The sequence below is a fragment of the Pelophylax lessonae genome, assembly GCF_965119305.1.
Source record: "Pelophylax lessonae genome assembly, chromosome: 9".
Lineage (NCBI taxonomy): Eukaryota > Metazoa > Chordata > Amphibia > Anura > Ranidae > Pelophylax > Pelophylax lessonae.
In genome coordinates, this window is record NC_138776.1 from 140,103,420 (window position 1) to 140,123,277 (window position 19,858).

At 43.4% G+C, this 19,858-nt stretch overlaps 1 protein-coding gene across 1 annotated transcript in view; it reads right to left on the reverse strand.

The window, feature by feature from the left end:
• Positions 1 to 17,093, reverse strand: part of ZFAND4 (zinc finger AN1-type containing 4) — a 68,442-nt gene extending 51,349 nt beyond the window's left edge. Inside the window, exon 1 of the mRNA XM_082268177.1 lies at positions 16,811 to 17,093. The gene's annotated coding sequence lies outside the window, so the exon portion shown is untranslated. The remainder of the gene's footprint in view (positions 1 to 16,810) is intronic.
• Positions 17,094 to 19,858: the final 2,765 nt, after the last annotated feature.

Here is a 19,858-nt window from a genome sequence, read left to right on the forward strand (position 1 = left end):
TATTGTGGAATATAATGGCTTTAGCAGAAACAAAAGGAAAACAAAAAAGGAATGAATGTGATATTTCCTTAGTAATTAATTGGTAGTTTATGCCTCATTTGCCTAAATGAAAATGTTTAAAAAAAATAAATCAACTGCAAAGCAATGGCAGCTATAAACATACATATAGACCGATCCAAAACACAAAAATAGGCTCAGCATATAAAGAATGGCCACCAGTGTTTATATGTGGCTAAGAACTACCAAGCACAGTGGGGCAGGGAGGATTTTTACACTCTGAACCCATGTAATTTGCACTTACAAATTATACACAGTACAGGGTTAGTGTCCCTGTATTGTATGAGATGGTGGTGAGACTCCGCCAGAGGGCGCCGAGGACACCCCCTAGAGTGGGGTGTAAGGCTGGGTTCACATATGTGCATATTGGATACGGGTTTCCTCGCATACTATTCGCATGACATGTGAGTGTGACCAGCTCAGTAGAAAAGGTTCACACAGCTCCGGGGAGGCCACTGTCCGCATTCGAAAAGGGTCCTGTGCATGTTTGGGTCTGATACAGGTGCGAATTCAGGTGAAAATTCGGGCCCGATTTGCACCGAAACTGGTGAACAGGACCGCACCAGACCCCATGCCTACATTTAGGCCATATGTGAACATGGCCTAAAGGTAAGTTATAAAAGCCTGTATTGTGCATCCCTAAACACAAAGAGCATTTAACACTTGCAGTGTGGGCTGGGCTCGCCTTCATTTTTTAAAAAGTTGTGCAGTAAGGCTTTAAAGTGACACTAAACAACATCCTTATTCTCTAACAATCATCCACACACATCCATTACTTAATGGTCTTGTAAACCTTTTTTTTTTTTACATAAAAATGGTTTCCTAATGCGTTTTTCTACCTCCTTGTAACGTCCTCCGTTGGCTCCTAAACCTCTCCTTTTCTTATGTTTGCAACAAGCAGTAAATGTTAGTTGTGGTCTGTGCACTGCTCCATGCACACTACAACTCCCATACTCCATCTAAGGAACAAGCAAGAGAGGGTGTCTACTTTCCTACATGCAGTGTGGCCATGGAAAATGAACTTAGCCACCCTCTAAGAGGAAGTACAATTACAGCAGAATTTGCTGAAACAAATTTCACCTCACAGAAAAACTAAACTTGAGGAAGCTGAGAGCAAAAGAATGTAATTTTATGAGAATGTACTTTAAACCAGAGTTTAGTGTCACTTTAAGCTGGCTATACAGATTTTCTTTGTATGTGCGGCCTGCAGGCTGAACAAAAAAATCTAACAGATTCCTCCACACTGGACGAATCACCAGTGACTTATTTTTTGACTGCCAAAATCCCCCGAATAACAGCTGCATCAATAACAGCTGCATCTGCTGTTTGGCTGTCTGGTTCCTTTCATTTTTCAATTGAGGGATGTTGGGCTAGAGGTGGCCAACACAGCCATCCAATGAGCTAATTGAACTGATGAAGCAGACGAAACCCGTACAGTGTATGGTATGGCCATCTTTAGTTGGGCACCCATGTCCTCAATCGGCCCTTCTGACAAATCCCTGATTCAGCCTTTCTCAACCTTTTTGGCCCAGAGGAACCCTTAAATGGTGATGGTTAGTGGGAAGAATGCTCCTTACACTTGTGGTCATTGGGAAGAATTATCCCTTACAGATAGCTAAAGAGATCAGTGATGTGAGAGGCAGAAATTGCTCATTGTTCAAGGAACCCCTAACACCTTCTGGAGGAACCCTTGTTGAGAAACCCTGCCCTGATCTGTTAGCTTGCTAGCTGTTTTAATGTTGGTGCCTGTTTCTTGTGCGTTAAAGTGTATTGAGAGCCCATTCAAACAAATGCATTCATATTTGGGGTTTCATTTAATAGTGGAAACAGAAATTGGGTTTCTCGTATGAACAGTGGTCATTGAACAGTTCCTCTAATGGGAGAAATATGGGGCTGCCGTTATAACATGCCCATTGTTTTGCCTATTTGAATGGTGTCAATGGTTTCTTTATCATGACGAATAAGTATGCAGGTCAGAAGTTTGTTCCAATCCAGTGACTAAACTATTGATGCCAGCGGCAGCCAAGTAACTTGCATTTTCAGAAGTTACCCAGCAACAGCTTCTATGTTATATATGACAAGAAACTTTCGGGTTTGGACAATCATGATAATAAAGAGGCAGGGAAGCTGCAGTAATGATATGCCTAGTGTAAGTTATTTATGGTGACCAGATTTCACTTCTTGTTAAGTACACCATACACGCTACAATCAATTTGTTCAGTCACTGTACCCAGAATCTCTGGGTGCTCGGTGCTGGTTAACCATCACTCTCTACTGTTCTTTATGTTCAGTCGCTGCCTGCCATTTACTCTGCCTGCAGTGCCTGTACACTTCCCTGCCAAACTCTGCATGCGATGTTGAGAAGCTCAACGGGACCTTTCATGTGGGATGATATGCCTAGATATAATTTTTATATGCGAGTACATACATGCCAAACCAATGAAACCGCTACACGTAGATGGTGGAGCCCTTTGCTTGCATTTTTACAGTATGCTACAATCAATTGTAAAATCTCATTTCAATCTACCAACAACTATGTAGTACAAAGGCCTGCCTGATTGGATACCAATTGGTTGGAGACATTAGGTAGGTCAGATTGTAATGTGTATGATGACCCTTATGTCCCGTACACACGTGCAGATTATCTGAAGACTTTTGTCTTCAGATTTACCTTTTCTATGTAGTGCAAGGGCCTGCCGGATTGCATACAAATTAAAAGTGTTTAGGTTTGACCTCATATTATATGGTTTTGGTAAGTCTGCAGACAAAAGTCTTCAGATAATCTGCACGTGTGTACGGGGCATTAGTCTGGAGCACAACTTCCCACAGGTCCCTCAAGGCAAGATGTCTGTTAAGCTGGCCATACAATGTGTGAATTTAAGCCTGTACCTAAAGAAGGGAATGAAATTAACTCTGACCTGATCGCCACTATCCTAACGGACGTCATTTGCTAAAAAAACAAAAAAAAAAAAAACAAACACACACATCAATGAGCCAAGCAGAACATTCTCAATATTCTCTCACAATTTCCAAAAAACAATAATTACAGTTTATGCAAAATATACATAACATATTCTTTAACAACCACAAGGGCAACGCGTTTCTCACATATAGCTTCTTCAGGACCATCTTGGGATTCAATGAGAAAAATGAACTTAGCTAAACAAAAAACAGCTCATAACATACCATAATACATACGTTTGATTATTATTCATAACACATTACTAGAGATGCACCAAAATTTCCGTTGTCAAAACTGATTGGCCGAAAATAGTGTTTTTTTGCCGATAAGAGAAAAAGGTGCCGATAATAGCTCCGAAAATGCAGATGATTTTGCGTAGATTTTAAATGTGCTTATGGTTTGTTTTTCCTAGATCATGTGACAAAAAAAAAACAACCCATCAAAAACTTAACGGGTACGTTATTGATGCGTTCTTGCTGTGTTTTAAACGCATTTCAATAGGGAGGTGCGTTTTTTTTTTAACTGACCAAAGATGCAGCAAGCAGGATTTTTAACACCACAATGGAAGCACAACAGACCAGTGTGAAGACCTACATAGAATTTAAAATGAGCTTTTCTTGTGCTAAAAAAGGTGTCGATAATGGCCAACAATAATATCAATTTTAATTCATGATAGTAATTCAAAAGTCGAATGCTATACATACATTTTTTTTTTTTTTTATTAAAAACTGACATTTTTGGTTTTTCGGCCAAATGCATCGTACATTTTCGGTACCAAAATTTCCATTCGGTGCACCTCTACATAATGCTCAAATGTCTCCACCTTCCAATGTGCAGCACTGTTACTGGAGTGAATAGAGGCAAACTAGAGGCGAACACACTCCTGGAGTGGACACAGACAAGGAGGCCAAACCGATGTGGGGATCCATTGTTTTCTATGTATACACATGAAATATGTAGTTGTATCTCTTTTTACATATAAAAGCCATATACATATATATGGCTTGTTGAAATTGGAATAATCAAGGTACTGTATTTATGTTTCTATTTAAAGTGATATTAAATATACACGGTTTCATTTAGATAGTCCCTTCGATTTATGTATGTGAATGATGGCACTGTAAAGTGTAATCATTTGAATAAAAAAACACCACAACGAAGTACCTTTTTCCTAATCAATATAAAAGTTGTCACATGACCCAGATCTTTCCCAGCATGTCTGCAGGGAAAAATAAGCAGGAGGAGCCTCTAGGCCTCTGCTGCTGGTCACATGTTCAATTATATATAAATCAATATAAAATTAAAATTTTATATAATATATATATTTATATATTAGGGATGCACCGAAATTTCGGCCACCGAAATTATCGGCCGAAAATGAGCCTCTCTCATTTCGGCCGATAATGGGTTAACGGTGCCGAAATTAATATGGCCGCCGTGATGAAGGAGGAGGGCGCAGCGCAGGTTTTAAAAGTCCCGCCTCTGGCCGGCCGCCCGCCTCTCAATGACGTCCCTGTTACTATGATCTCTGCATTAGTGAATGGACATACCAGGCAGGAGGGCGGGGCGAGCGGCCGCTAATACATAGTACTATGTGATCCTTCCTGTCAGCTCAGCGGGACTATGACTATGTGTGAATGAGATCTGATCTGACCTGACACCGGGCGGGTTGGAGCGGCCGCTATTAGCTGTAACTATGTGAGCCTTTCACTTCCTTGTCAGCGGAGATACATGCCTGACAAGGAAGTGAAGCGCTTGCATAGTTACAGCTAATAGCGGCCGCTCCAACCCGCCCCCCCCGCCCGGTGTCAGGTCAGATCAGATCTCATTCACACATAGTCATAGTCCCGCTGAGCTGACAGGAAGGATCGCATAGTACTATGTATTAGCGGCCGCCCGGACTGTCAGGGAATTGAAGAGAAGTGAACGGCTCATAGTGACAGCTATTAGCGGCCGCTCGCCCGCCCGGTGTGTCAGTTCATTCATGGACAGATCCTAGTAGTAGTGACATCACCGGGAGGCGGGCGGCCGGCCAGAGGCGGGACTTTTGAATAATGGACACAGTGACTGGAGGAGCGGAGTGAGTTGGAGAGGGACGCTGAGGCTGATAGCTGAGGCAGCTTACCATTGGTATTTGTATTAATTATGCAGCATGAGGGGGTTAATGTATTGTCACTGATGCATTAGTGACCGACCAGTGGCAGTTAATTAACCCCTTTGTGCTGCATTAGTGCAACCAGTATCAGTGCAACCAGTGTTAATTAACACTGATACTGGTTGCACTAATGCAGCACAAAAGGGTTAATTACCTGCCACTGGTCGGTCACTAATGCATCAGTGACAATACATTAACCCCCTCATGCTGCATAATACAAATACCATTGGTAATTAAATTAACCTCTTGCCAACCCGTCACAGTACATATACTGTGACAGGGTGGCAGCGACAGGTGTACGTTGCTGCCTGTTTTTTGGTGTATGCCCTGTTCTATTTTCATTTTTTTTGGGGGAAAGTCATTTTCGGTTTTCGGCCAATGGCATCCTGCATTTTCGGTTTCGGTTTCGGCCCAAAATTTTCATTTCGGTGCATCCCTAATATATATTATATATATATATATATATATATATATATATATATATATATACACATACACATATACATACAGGTCCTTCTCAAAAAATTAGCATATTATGATAAAGTTCATTATTTTCTGTAATGTACTGATAAACATTAGACTTTCATTAATTTTAGATTCATTACACACAACTGAAGTAGTGCAAGCCTTTTATTGTTTTAATATTGATGATTTTGGCATACAGTTCATGAAAACCCAAAATTCCCATCTCAAAAAATTAGCATATCATGAAAAGGTTCTCTAAACGAGCTATTAACCTAATCATCTGAATCAACTAATTAACTCTACACACCTGCAAAAGATTCCTGAGGCTTTTAAAAACTCCCAGCCTGGTTCATTACTCAAAACCGCAATCATGTGTAAGACTGCCGACCTGACTGCTGTCCAGAAGGCCATCATTGACACCCTCAAGCAAGAGGGTAAGACAGAAAAAAATTTCTGAACGAATAGGCTGTTCCCAGAGTGCTGTATCAAGGCACCTCAGTGGGAGGTCTGTGGGAAGGAAAAAGTGTGGCAGAAAACGCTGCACAACGAGAAGAGGTGACCGGACCCTGAGGAAGATTGTGGAGAAGGACCGATTCCAGACCTTGGGGGACCTGCGGAAGCAGTAGACTGAGTCTGGAGTAGAAACATCTAGAGCCACCGTGTACAGGCGTGTGCAGGAAATGGGCTACAGGTGCCGCATTCCCCAGGTCAAGCCACTTTTGAACCAGAAACAGCGGCAGAAGCGCCTGACCTGGGCTACAGAGAAGCAGCACTGGACTGTTGCTCAGTGGTCCAAAGTACTTTTTTCGGATGAAAGCAAATTTTGCATGTCATTCGGAAATCAAGGTGCCAGAGTCTGGAGGAAGACTGGGGAGAGGGAAATGCCAAAATGCCTGAAGTACAGTGTCAAGTACCCACAGTCAGTGATGGTCTGGGGTGCCATGTCAGCTGCTGGTGTTGGTCCACTGTGTTTTATCAAGGGCAGGGTCAATGCAGCTAGCTATCAGGAGATTTTGGAGCACTTCATGCTTCTATCTGCTGAAAAGCTTTATGGAGATGAAGATTTCATTTTTTCAGCACGACCTGGCACCTGCTCACAATGCCAAAACCACTGGTAAATGGTTTACTGACCATGGTATTACTGTGCTCAATTGGCCTGCCAACTCTCCTGACCTGAACCCCATAGAGAATCTGTGGGATGTTTTGAAGAGAAAGTTGAGAGACGCAAGACCCAACACTCTGGATGAGCTCAAGGCCGCTATCGAAGCATCCTGGGCCTCCATAACACCTCAGCAGTGCCACAGGCTGATTGCCTCCATGCCACGCCGCATTGACCAGTCATTTCTGCAAAAGGATTCCCGACCAAGTATTGAGTGCATAACTGAACATAATTTTTTGAAGGTTGACTTTTATTGTTTTAAAAAACACTTTTCTTTTATTGGTCGGATGAAATATGCTAATTTTTTGAGATATGAATTTTGGGTTTTCATGAGCTGTATGCCAAAATCATCAATATTAAAACAATATGTTATAATGAATATAAAATATATGAAAGTCTAATGTTTATCAGTACATTACAGAAAATAATGAACTTTATCACAATATGCTAATTTTTTGAGAAGGACCTGTGTATATATATATATATATATATATATATATATATATATATACATACACACACACACACACACACACATATACATAGATATACACACACATACATACATATTACATATACACACACAATTTTTTTTTATATAAATCTTAAAAATGTTTAATTGGCATACAAATAATATATATTTTTTTATTTTTTATTATGGCACTGTAATAATTTGAATCCAAAAGTGTTTTTTTTTTTTTTTTTTTAAATAATTTTGTGAAAAGAACATGGAGTGATGCAATCTTTCTTCCTGGAGCCCTTTTCGGTTCCAGCAAACGAGGGCATCTACTCGAAGTACACAAGCACTACACTGACACCAGTACACGTAGGCACATCCCTCCCCCCCCTGATCACCCCCAGTTAACCCTTTCACTCCCTGTCACAGTATCACTATATATAGTGTCCAAGTTTTTTTTTTTTTTAACTGATCACTGTATTAGTTAGTGTGAGCAGCAGTTAGTGGTAGCTAGCGTCAGTCCCAGATAGGGAATATATGGGGGGTACCCTAAACCTAATAAAAAGATTTAACCCCCTGATCACCCCTTGACTGCCCTGTCACAGTGTCATTACAGTGTACAGATCTTAGCGCGATATCACTTTATATATTTATTACAGTGCACAGATCTTTTTTCTGACCACTGTATTAGTGTAATTTTAGTTGGCATTAGTTAGCGTCAATCCAGGATAGCGTCAGACTGGGCTTTAACCCTTTGATTGACAATGACACACACACATCCATTACTAGTATAGTGACTGAATGGATTAATAGCTTTGATCAGATCAGAACTATACTAGCGTCCCCAATAGTATAGTATAGTCTTCCCAAAGTGCAGCGTTAGCAGGTGTCGGGGCTGATCCTACTAGCACCTGCAATTAGCCCCCTCCGCCCAGCCCCCAAGAAGTGCAGAATTAGCAGATCACTGTCACTTCCGATACACAGCACACAAAACCGTAGGATTAGCAGAGTCAGGCCTAATCTCTGCTAGCACTAGCACTACATTTTTTGGTAGCGGTTCAAACAGTCCTTGACAACCAGGTGCTTTACCTGCGAGTCACACTAGGTACCTATAAATCTATTGGTCAAAATGTCTGAGGTACACTATTAAAGAGGCCTACAAGATGCTGTGAGAGAGGAGAGCGATGGAGAAGCCTCACTGTCAGAATCAGGCTCAGTATGCGAACATGTAGCGAGCAGCGGCACCCTGACAGATAGCTCTGATGACGGAGTAGTGGTCCCTGCTAAGGTAAGGCGTACCCGACTCCAATTCCAGGTTGCTGAGGTGCAACAATCGCATGGTTCTCTTCGAGTGTCGGTACTAGTGCCGCTCAACCCTCTGGTGAACTGGCAAGCACCAGTGCCCTAGTACATCCTGGTTGTAGACAAACCAGCATTGCAGTAACTCTTGGTGAAGTCGCAAGTCCCATAAGTGCAGTTCAAGCTGGTGTGGTGGCTAGCACAAGTAGTGTCCCGCAGCCACCAAGAACTCAAAGACAGGCCCGTAGAGCCCATAGTGTCCTTCCTGATGCGCTTGCAAATCCTGATTGGGAGCCCACCACTTCTGCAGAACCTACTTGAAGTGTAATAAATTGCTTGCAGTGAAGTGGAAGGACACACAGAATGTTTTTGTTCTGTCTTCCATTCACGCAGATACGACAGTCCAAATTACAATGGCATTTGCAACTGGTGTTGTTGAGAAGCACCTCTGTGTCCATGAATACAACCTTAACATGGGAGGGGTGGATTTCAACGACCAGATGATGGCGCCGTACTTAATTGCCCTTAAGGCCAGATGCTGGCACAAAAAAAAGTGTCTGCATACCTATACCAATGGGCTCTGCTGAACACCAATGTGCTATACAAAGCGTCAGGAAGGTCCCCCCTGGTACCGCTACCCAAAGAGCACCCCAAAGATGTTGTGTCTGTAGAAAACGTGGATAAACGCATGACACCCATCATTTTTGTCCCTCCTGTCCTGGCCAACCTGGTCTCTGCTTCGGGGACTGTCTCCGTCGCTACCACACACAAATAGAGTATTAGTAAAGGGTACACAGTCTAGAGCACACTTTCACACAGGGTCTCAAAAAATGTTAGATTGCTATTGTATTTTGAGAGACCCTAGCCTGGAACGTTTAAAGGTTTTTTACAGTTACCAAAAATAAAAAAGGGTAAAAAAAAAAAAAAGTTAAAAAAATACATTAAAAACAAAAAAGCCCAAAATAGTTGTTTTATGGAGTTAATTTTCTGTTCTTTATAAGATACTGCTATACTGTGATGTTTTATTATTACTATTTTTCATTGTTAACCATAGTTTGCTTTGCAGATACCGCCATTCTACTGTTTTACTGTACTGTATACTATTATATTGTAATGTTTTATTGTTAACCATTGTTTGCTTTGAAGGTACACCCATTCGCTGCGGCACTGATTTGTTTATCCTGACAGCAACAGCGTTTGCTTTCAGCATATACTTAAATCAATGATTGCAGCGCTGAAGGAGGTGATTTCACCACCGCAGTTAAAAAAAAGAAGAAGAAGAAGAGAGGAGCATATATGGAGAAGCACAGGGGATAGGGTGGATACAGAGGGCAGATCTCCCCTATGGTTCGCCATATATTTTTTACACTTTTCTTGGCAGAGATTTCTTCATCCACATCGATTGATGTGAATGGAGGAATAGGTTATGTTCTTTATTTCGTTCAGCTCATGGACTGAACAAAAAAAAAATAAAAAATTAATGGGAAGGTGTAAAAATCAATTAAAAAAGCAAAGTAAATAATAATAAAAAAAAAAATGAATGCACCCCGGTCCCCCCCTGTGTTTGCATGCAAAGGTGAACACAAGCATCAATCTCGTGTCTTATGTAAATAGCAATTGCACCATGCACGCGAGGTATCACCGTAATTGTCAGATCGAGGGCAGTAATTTCTGCAGTGGACCACCTCTGTAAATCTAAAGTAGTAACCTATAAAGGCTTTTAAAAATGTACGTAGTTTGTTGCTGCTGCACAGATGTGCGCAATTTTAAAGCATGTAATGTTTGGTATCTATGTACTCAGCATAAGATCATCTTTTTTATTTTACCAAGCAATTGGGCAATAGATTGTGTATTTGTGCATTAAATTTCAAAAATGTGTTTTTTTGCAGTTTAGCTTGGAGTGTCTACTTTCCGAAAAAGGGTAATTTGGGGGGCTTTGTGCCATCTTGGTATTTCGTGGCTTCCGAAACTGTGATAGGTGAGGAGTGAAATCAACAATTTACGACCTTAGAAAGCCTGAAGGCAGTGATTGGTTTTCGGGGTCCTGTACGTGGCTAGATTGCCAAAAAGTCACACATGGGGTATCCCGTTACTCAGGAGAAGCAGCAGAATGTATTTTGGGGTGTAGTTCCACATATACCCATGGCATGTGTGAGCAATATATCATTTCAATGACAACTTTGTGTAAGTTTTTTTTTTCCTTTCTTTGGCATTTTCCAAACACCCGTGACAAAAAAAAATTAAATATTTAATGGGCTCAACATGCCTCTCAGCAAATTCCTTGGGGTGTCTACATTCCAAAAAGGGGAAATTTGGGGGGGGGGGGGGGGGGGTTGTGATGCCCTGCCATTTTAGCAATTCAAGAAATGAGATAGACAGTTAGAAAGTAAGAGCTGCGTAAATTTCAGTATACACCATAGTTGGTAGACGATATAACTTTTTTTTCGCAAACCCATAAATATACCCCTGAGATTTTTTTTTTTTTTATCAGAGACATGTAGCTAAATACATTTTGAACTAAATTTATGACAAAAATATAGTTTATTTGATATTTTTTTATAAGAAAAAGCAGAAATTTTTTTTTTCCCCTCAAAATTTTCAGTCTTTTTTCATTCGATTGCAAAAATAAAAATTATGCATTTAATTTGGGCACAGCATTGCATGACTGTGCAATTACCAGTTAAAGTCACGCAATGTCAAATTGCAAGAAATGGCCTGGTCATTAAGGGGTGAAACCTACCGTCCTTCAGTGGTTAATCTATATATAATATTCTGTCCTTGTTGTATTTAGCTGGTTAGTAGGCATAGAGGAGGAGGAGGGAGGGAGTGGGCTATCATTTACCATTGTGTATACACCCACATGTGTGACTCCATAGTCACATGGGCTGCTCAGATGTGATAGGGAAGAAATGTTCAGCATAGAAACTCACTGAAAACTGAGCATGTGCAGAGTTTCCACCACAGCTGCAAATCCCCAACTGCATTGGGGACATGAACAGCAGGTGGAGATAGAGAGCAGCAGGATCAGCCAGGTTTTTTTTTTTTTTGTAGAATACAGAAAACAAATCTCATAATGAGTGAGTATGGAACAGCATGTAAAACAGCATCTATCAATAGTTTCAATGACACTTTATAGAATGGCCACTATGCACCTTTGGTAGTCTCCTGAATACTTTTTGCCTAAAAATAATCAAATATATCTTGGATCCGGCCACTTGTTCCCTTTGAGTGACAGATAATTAGAATCGATTATGTTACCGTCAGCATAGGTACAAAAATGTGCCTTCTCTTTTTAATATATATACAAATATATGAGTGGTACATCCCTATAGTATAGAGGGTTGTCAGCTGTATGTGTTTGGGGGGGGTCTGGTTTGGCCTACTTGTCTCAGCGGCTGCCTTTAGTTGCTTCCCCTATTCGCTCCATTAACAGTGTTGCACAAATGTAGGTGGAGACATATGAGTAATATGTGATGAATAATAAACAATTGTATGTATTGTGGTAGATAATGAGCTTTTTTTTTTTTTTTTTGTTTCGCTAGCTTCATTTCTCTCATTGGACCCCAAGATGGTCCTGAAGAAGCTATATGTGAGAAATGCGTTGACGACATACAACAATATGTTATGTAAACTGTGCATAGACTGTAATTGTTTATTGTAAATTGCGTGCTGAACCACACTCAAACAATTTTCATTTAAAATAGGTTTAAAAACAAAAATACATGTAGAATAGGTTTTATGAATTGTAAATGTCACCAGTAAAGTTTGGATTATGATGGTAGGATGCGGTATAGGGGCAGTGGTCCCTTAGTAGGATACTTGCTTTCTAAAGTAAAAACAAACTGTAAGACTTGAAAAACCCTTTTGTTTTAGGGCACTTTGAACATATTTAGCTGGTTTAACCAAAAGTTCATTGGGGGGGGGGGGTTAACCTTTTTTACTGTCAACGATGTACACTATATTGTCAAAAGTATTGGGGCGCCTGTCTTTACATGCAAATTAACTTTAATGGCATCCCAGTCTTAGTCCGTAGGGTTCAATATGGAGTTGGCTCACCCTCTTCAGCTATAATAGCTTCAACTTATCTGGGAAGGCTTTTCACAGGGTTTTAGGAGTGTGTCTATGGGAATGTTTGACCATTCTTCCAGAAGCGCATTTGTGAGGTCAGGCACTGATGGTGAACAAAAGGCCTGGCTCACAGTCTCCGCTCTAATTCATTCCAAAGGTGTTCTATCACGTTGAGGTCAGGACTCTGTGCAGGCCAGTCAAGTTCCTCCACCCCAAATTTGTTCATCCATGTCTTTATGGACCTTGCATTGTACACTGGTGTGCAGTCATTTTGGAACAGGAAGGGGCCATCCCAAACTGTTCCCACAATGTTGGGAGCATGAAATTGTCCAAAATGTCTTGGTGTTCTGATGCCTTAAGAGTTCCCTTCACTGGAACTAAGGGGCCAAGCCCAACCTAAATCTAGTGGACAGCCTTCCCAGAAGAGTTGAAGCTGTTATAAGTGCAAAGGAAGGGCCAACTCAATATTGAACCCTATGGACTAAGACACCATTAAAGTTTATGTGTGTGTAAAGGCAGGTGTCTCAATACTTTTGACAATATAGTGTATGTCATATGTCAGCGGTAGTGGGGGGTCTCACACATACTCCCAATCGCTTCCACAAATTCCCCCCAGTCTGCCAATATCCCCTACCTAGTAAGAACCCAGAAGTAATGATGATTGTTTTTTGCTGTGAAGTGCGATCTGTGCTCTATTAGGTTCAGGGGAGTGCAGGGGAGACATCAGGGGTCTAATAGACCCCTGATGTCTCAATAAAGAGAGCCTGTCAAAGTAAAAATGCTATCACATTTGATGTCTATGCGATAGCAATAAAGTTAAAGTGTTACTAATCCCGCAACAGTAAAATCAGTCTGTATATGCAGTAAAGCATGCTGGTTATACTCACTGTGGCACCTAAGGGGTTAATACGCCGCATTGTTTAAAAAGGCTGTTTGATCATGTCTGCTCTGATCCTCTCCTCCTTCCACTGTCCCCAAACCATCTGCTGATAGAACAGAGGCTTTGGGACAAGCTGCACATGCTCAGTTTGGTGTGTGTTGCTAGAGTTTTTTTTTTGGGAGAGTGCATGTGATCAGCACAGGGCCAATCAGCACTGTCCAGAGGGTCAGGAGTCATGCAGTCTCATAGGACAGCCAGAGTAGAATGAAAACTCCTCCTACAAGCTTTAACCAGGCACAGATAGAATTTACAAGACCGCTGATGAGAAAAGGGATTTAGCAGTCTATAAATTACTAAAATAATTGCATTTCCATGTTCGGTGTACTGTGGGAGACAAGATAATATAGTGAATGCAGGCTCCTGGGTTTAGTAACACTCCAAGATAAAAAAAAAAAGTTCACCCAAGCACTTAAACCCCCGCCCCCCCCCCAAAAAAAATGTTTAACCTGTCCCACCCCACCCCCGTCTACACATGTATGTACATGTAAGCATCAGGTACACCAAAGTTGGAGAACATCACTTGTGCTGGGCACGTTACAGAACGCCACGTATGGCAGAGTGACAGCAATAGTTCTAGGACCATTACTCATGGTTAACTCCAAACTGATGCCCTGTAGGGACCCATTAAAAATGTTGAGTCCTGAAGTTTGTGATCGCTTTACAGACGCACGCAATTTTAAGGCTTGACATGTTGGATATGTAATTTACCAGACAGAACCTCATCTTTTATATATGACCAAAAATTTGGTAATATATTTGTGAGTGTTTGTGTGCCCTAAAATCACCTTTATCCTGGGTGCACACTTGTGCGCTGCGGGACACCCCATGTGATTCCCAGAGGAACTACACTGCATTCCTGTGCAAATCGCATGCCAGGTCTGTGCGGTATGAGGATTTGAGCCCATTCATTGTGTATGGCTCAAATCGCACTGCATTAAAATTATTTTTTGTATTCACACCCATGCAATCTGATTCTGGCAATTGCACTGCGTTTTGCCAGCTGTTTCGTGGGCGTAAAATTAACATTGCAGATCGCATGAATGCTGTGCGATTTCAATGCGGTGCGGGATCCGCTGCGTTTCCTGCATCACATCAGTGTGAATCTAGACAGCATATTTTTACTGAAAATTGACACATGAAAAACTGATGTTCGAATATCATGTGACAAAGAATTGGAACTACCACCAGTATATTCTCTGTATTTTAGAAAGTTTAGAACATTTGGGGGGTTTACCTAATCTTCAAGCCCTAAAATTATTATTATTATTTTATTTTTTTTTTACATGTCCACAAAAATAAAAATAAATGGCAGCAAAAGGGTTAAAGTAGGTACAAACCTTAACTGAATGAGATATAGGCTGGCCATACATTAACATTTTCTTGTTCAATTTCTTTAAGATTTACCTTCAACTATGTAGTGCAAGGGCTTGCTTACAACATTGAATGTGTTTAGGTGTGACCTCATATTATATGGTTTTGGGAAATCTAAAGGAACGTTGTAGAAGAAAATTGTATAATGTATGGCCAGCCTTAGTTGGCTAAAGCACCGAGTATTATAAAAAGCATCTTCGAAAAATAGATTTCCACTTTTTCCCTCTGAGCATTGCAGGCCTTTCACACGTCCCGTCTACATTCGATCGACCAGCATTGGTTGCATGTCACTGGTCTATACGAGCTTGTTGGTGATGACGACATTTGACCAACATAGGTTGAAATGGCAATTTGCTTTCTTCGTTGGATGCCAGTGTGACAACGTAGGAGAGCAGCTGGGACACCGCGTTGTCACCCTACCTTAGCAGGAAAAGCCTGAATATGGACCTTCCTGGCAGGATCACCTAGGGAGGGTCCTGATGCATGCGTGCCACCAGGTTCCATGCGTGTGCAGATTAGCGGCAGCGCTTTCGGGCCATGCAGAGGACCATCTGCACATGCATTCGTGAAGATGCCACGGGATGTCCCAGATCTCAGGTTTGTCTGCGTATGTACAAATATGCCTGAGGTCTCTGCCAGGTGCTGAATTCTGGATAGAGCCCTACGGCACATCTGTGCCTGTGTTGGATTTTCAAAGATGGCGGCATTATGGGGGGGGGTCTGAAATGATTGAGCTTACACAAGCTTTAGAGTCCATTTAGACTATTGTGACCTTTCCTGGATTCTGATTGGCACCATAGCGCACAAGGTAACGTTTCAGATTGTGTCAAATATCCGACGCGTCCCAGTTTTTGTGTGCATCGGCGCCCCTTTATTTTCAATGCAAAAAATGGAAATCAGCCCTAATGTGTGGCAGCCATTGTGGAGACCGGTCTTTCCAGCACTGGGCTATGGACAACTCAAACATCACTCATTCTCAATGGAGATCCCACTGCCAGGGAGAACCATGAGAAGCACTGATGTGCCCCCCCCCCCCCCATGCTGATTCATGCATGTCATTGTGGGGGGTGGGACCGGTATGTGACCCCCCCCCCCCCTTGCTGATTCATGCATGTCATCGTGGGGGGTGGGACAGGTATGTGCCCCCCTTGCTGATCCATGGATGTCATTGTGGGGGGTGAGACAAGTATTTGTGCCCCCCCCATGCTGATCCATGCATGTCATTGTGGGGGTGGGGGGGGGGGTGGGACAGGTATGTATGTGTGTCCCCCCATGCTGATTCATGCATGTCATTGTGGGGGGGGGGGGGGTTGGGACAGGTATGCGTGTCCCCCGTGCTGTTTCATGCATGTCATTGTGGGGGGGGGGGGGGACAGGTATGCGTGTCCCCCGTGCTGTTTCATGCATGTCATTGTGGGGGGTGGGACAGGTATGTCGTCGTCCCCATGCTGATCCATGCATGTCATTGTGGGGGGGTGGGCAGGTATGTGTCCCCCCCCCCCCCTGTGCTGATCCATGCATGTCATTGTGGGGGGGTGGGCAGGTATGTGTCCCCCCCCCCCCCCTGTGCTGATCCATGCATGTCATTGTGGGGGGGTGGGCAGGTATGTGTCCCCCCCCTGTGCTGATCCATGGATGTCATTGTGGGGGGTGGGAGATGTGTGTGTCCCCCCCGTGCTGATCCTTACATGTCATTGTGGGGGCTGGGATAGGCATGTGCCCCCCTTGTGCTGATCCATTGATGTCATTGTGGGGGGTGGGACAGGCATGTCGTCGTCGCCCCCCGTGATCACACCCCAGGACAATGGCAATGATCTCGGACAGGGTACAGGGGTGATAGTGTAGATAGTATGAGATTAGGGGAGGTCATGACCTACCTCTGCATGTCTTTCTGCAGATCACCCAGCGGGGGGCACTCGGACACACACAAGCCTACATTGCTCTCAGTGATCGGCTCATCGCTTTCCTGCCACTGTCGGTTCCAAGCAGCACTCGCTCATCGCCCCCCGATTGTTAGCAGTCACTGCACCCCACTCCGCCTTCCCCCGCCCCGGCGACTAAACCGGAGCTCCGCCTTCTCGCCCCGCCTCTCCTTTGTGACGATCCGGACTGACAGGCAGACCAACCATTCACCACAGACAGCGGGGGCCTTCCTCTTCTCGCCTAAGCGGCGGCCAATAAGAGAGGTGGGTGGAGTCAGGCGGACAGTGCACTGGGCTGTGGCCAGGAAGGAGGCGTGTCAATGGGGGATCTGTTGTTGTTACGGTGGACGCGGTGGCCTTAGTAACTTCTCTCACGTGACTTCTCTTCTCTACGGAGAAGGCGGTGAGCGGGTCACGTGAACGGTGAGGGCAGCACGGAAATCGCACATAAGTCTTATGACGGAGGAGTGCTGCGTGCCAGGCTTATAGGCCAATGGGGAGCTTTTTACAGTGTGACGTAGTAATAGTAAAAGCCCAAATAAAGTGTATAAATCAGCTAAATCCATTCCAGGAGCTGTAAAACAAAAGGTGTTCAATGTTTTATTGCTAAAGTAGCTACAACATGAGTAGAAACGCCTGTCTCCTGCCAGCAGCTGCAGAATAGGATCCTTGGCCTGTGTGTGGAAGCAATAAATAGGCTTTCCGATGAGGCCCAACACAACCCTTTACTGAGAAAGCTATTACCTTTTAATAAGCAAAGCAGAGAGACCACTGCTTCCTCAGAGAGAAAGGACTCCACTCAGAGGCTGCTGGCAGTGTACAGGCTATTCTACTCTAGCTGGGGCTGCTTTTAAATAGAAACCAACTGGTTTTTTTTTTCGAACCACCTCAGTACTGCCGAAAGATGGCTACAGCACGGCTCTCTTGTTCTGGGAGGACCTCCATGGATGTCCTCCCAGAACACGCGTCTCACATGCCCTGTGTCCTTTGGAAACAGGTGATCAAGGTAAAGGGGCCGGTCACAGTGGCCCTTTATTGTGTGATCAGCTGTGTCCAATCACATGTAAACAAAGTTGTTGGTTATCGGTATGCCTTTCCTCACGTGCTGACACTGTGTGCGGAAACAGGAGCCGATAACCGGCAAGGCGGAAAGGACATGTTTACACTGATTATCAGTGCCACCTCACCAGAGCCCATCAGTACTGCCTCGCCAATGCCCATCAGTGCAGGCTTACCAGTGCCAGTTAGTGCAGCCTCGTCAATGCCCATCAGTGCAACCTCTCCCGAGCCCATCAGTGCAGCCTTGCCAGTGCCATCTCACCAGTGCCAGTTAGTGCAGCCTTGTCAATGCCCATCAGTGCAACCTCACCCAAGCCCATCAGTGCAGCCTTGCCAGTGCCAGTTAGTGCAGCCTTGTCAATGCCCATCAGTGCAGCTTCATCAGAGCTGCCTCACCAGAGCCCATCAGTACTGCCTTGTCAATGCCCATCAGTGCAGCCTTCCCAGTGCCGCCTCACCAGTGCCAGTTAGTGCAGCCTCACCAGTGCCCATCAGTGCAGCCTCTTCAGTGCCCATCAGTGGCACCTTAGCAGTGGCCATCAGTGAAGAAGAAAAATTACTTATTTGCAACATTTTATAACAAATTAAGAAAAACTTTTTTTTTTTTCAAAATTTTCAGTCTTTTTTCATTTGTTTAGCAAAAAAATAAAAAGCCCAGAGGTGATTAAATGCTACCAAAAGAAAGCTCTATCTGTCTCAAACAAGTGATAAAAATTAAATTTGGGTACAGTGCTGCATGACGGCGCAGTTGTCATTCAAAAGGCAGGAAGAGGGTGATAGTGCCCAGTATTGAACACTTTTTGCTTTGATGCACCTGGAATGTGTTTAGCAGTTTTAACCACTTCCCTCCGGCAGGGCGTACATGAATGTCCTCGGGTTTCAGTGGTTATACTGGGAGGACGCCTGCACCTACAGGCAGCATCCAGGTATGATTTTGTTCAGCCAGAGATTCTGTACAAGGCAGAAGTGACCCGAATGGCTAATTTGCCACTTGATCGCTTTTGCGGCAGGTGGCAGAAGGGGGTCCCACTCCCATCTTGCTGCTTCTCCCAGGCTCCCTAGTCCCATTGCAGAGTCTGGGAGCGATGCGGTCAGCGGCGATGGCTGCCCTGTACAGAGAAAGAGGAACTGACGTTGTTTACCTCTCTCCGTAACCCTGGAAATCAGGAACGAGTAGTTCCTCACTTCTGGTTCTGCCCCTTTTTTTACTTGGCCACCAGCGGCCAGGTAAGTAGCCAATCAGACCAATCTGTGTCTGATTGGCTACATCGGAGGCCAGAGGAAAGATTTGGGGTCTAATAGAACCCAAATCTCTCCATAAAGAGGACCTGTAACGGGCCCATGTTATCACAAGGGATGTTGTTCATCCCTTGTCATAGCAATAAAGTTTTTACAAAAAAAAATGTAAAAAAATATTTTTGTATAAAATAAATAAATAATACTTTTTTTTTTAAAGCGCCCCCAGCCCACCATGCTTACTCGCAAATGTGAACACGTGTTACACCTGTATGCATATGTAAATGGCGATCGAACCACGCGTGAGGTACTGTCGTGAATGTTAGAGCGAGAGTAATAATTCTAGCACTAGACCTCCTGTGCAACTCTAAACTGGTAACTTGTAAAGGCGTTTAAAGTGCCACCTATGGAGGATTTTAGGCACCGTAGTTTACCGCCATTCCACGGGCAGATGCAATTTTAAAGCGTGAGATGTAAGGCATCAATTTACTTGGCCTAACATTGTCTTTCACATTATACAAAAAAGTGGGCTAACCTTAGTGGGTTTTTTTTCAGTTATGCTTGAGGTAATTGTAGCCGTATTAGTGCAGCACTTGCGACAGAGACAATTGAGTACTGTCCGTGATACTTTTTTTATTTGCACTAACATACAAGCTTTCGGGGTATGTCCTTCCTCAAGATCCAAGCAGTACTGATCCACAAAATGTT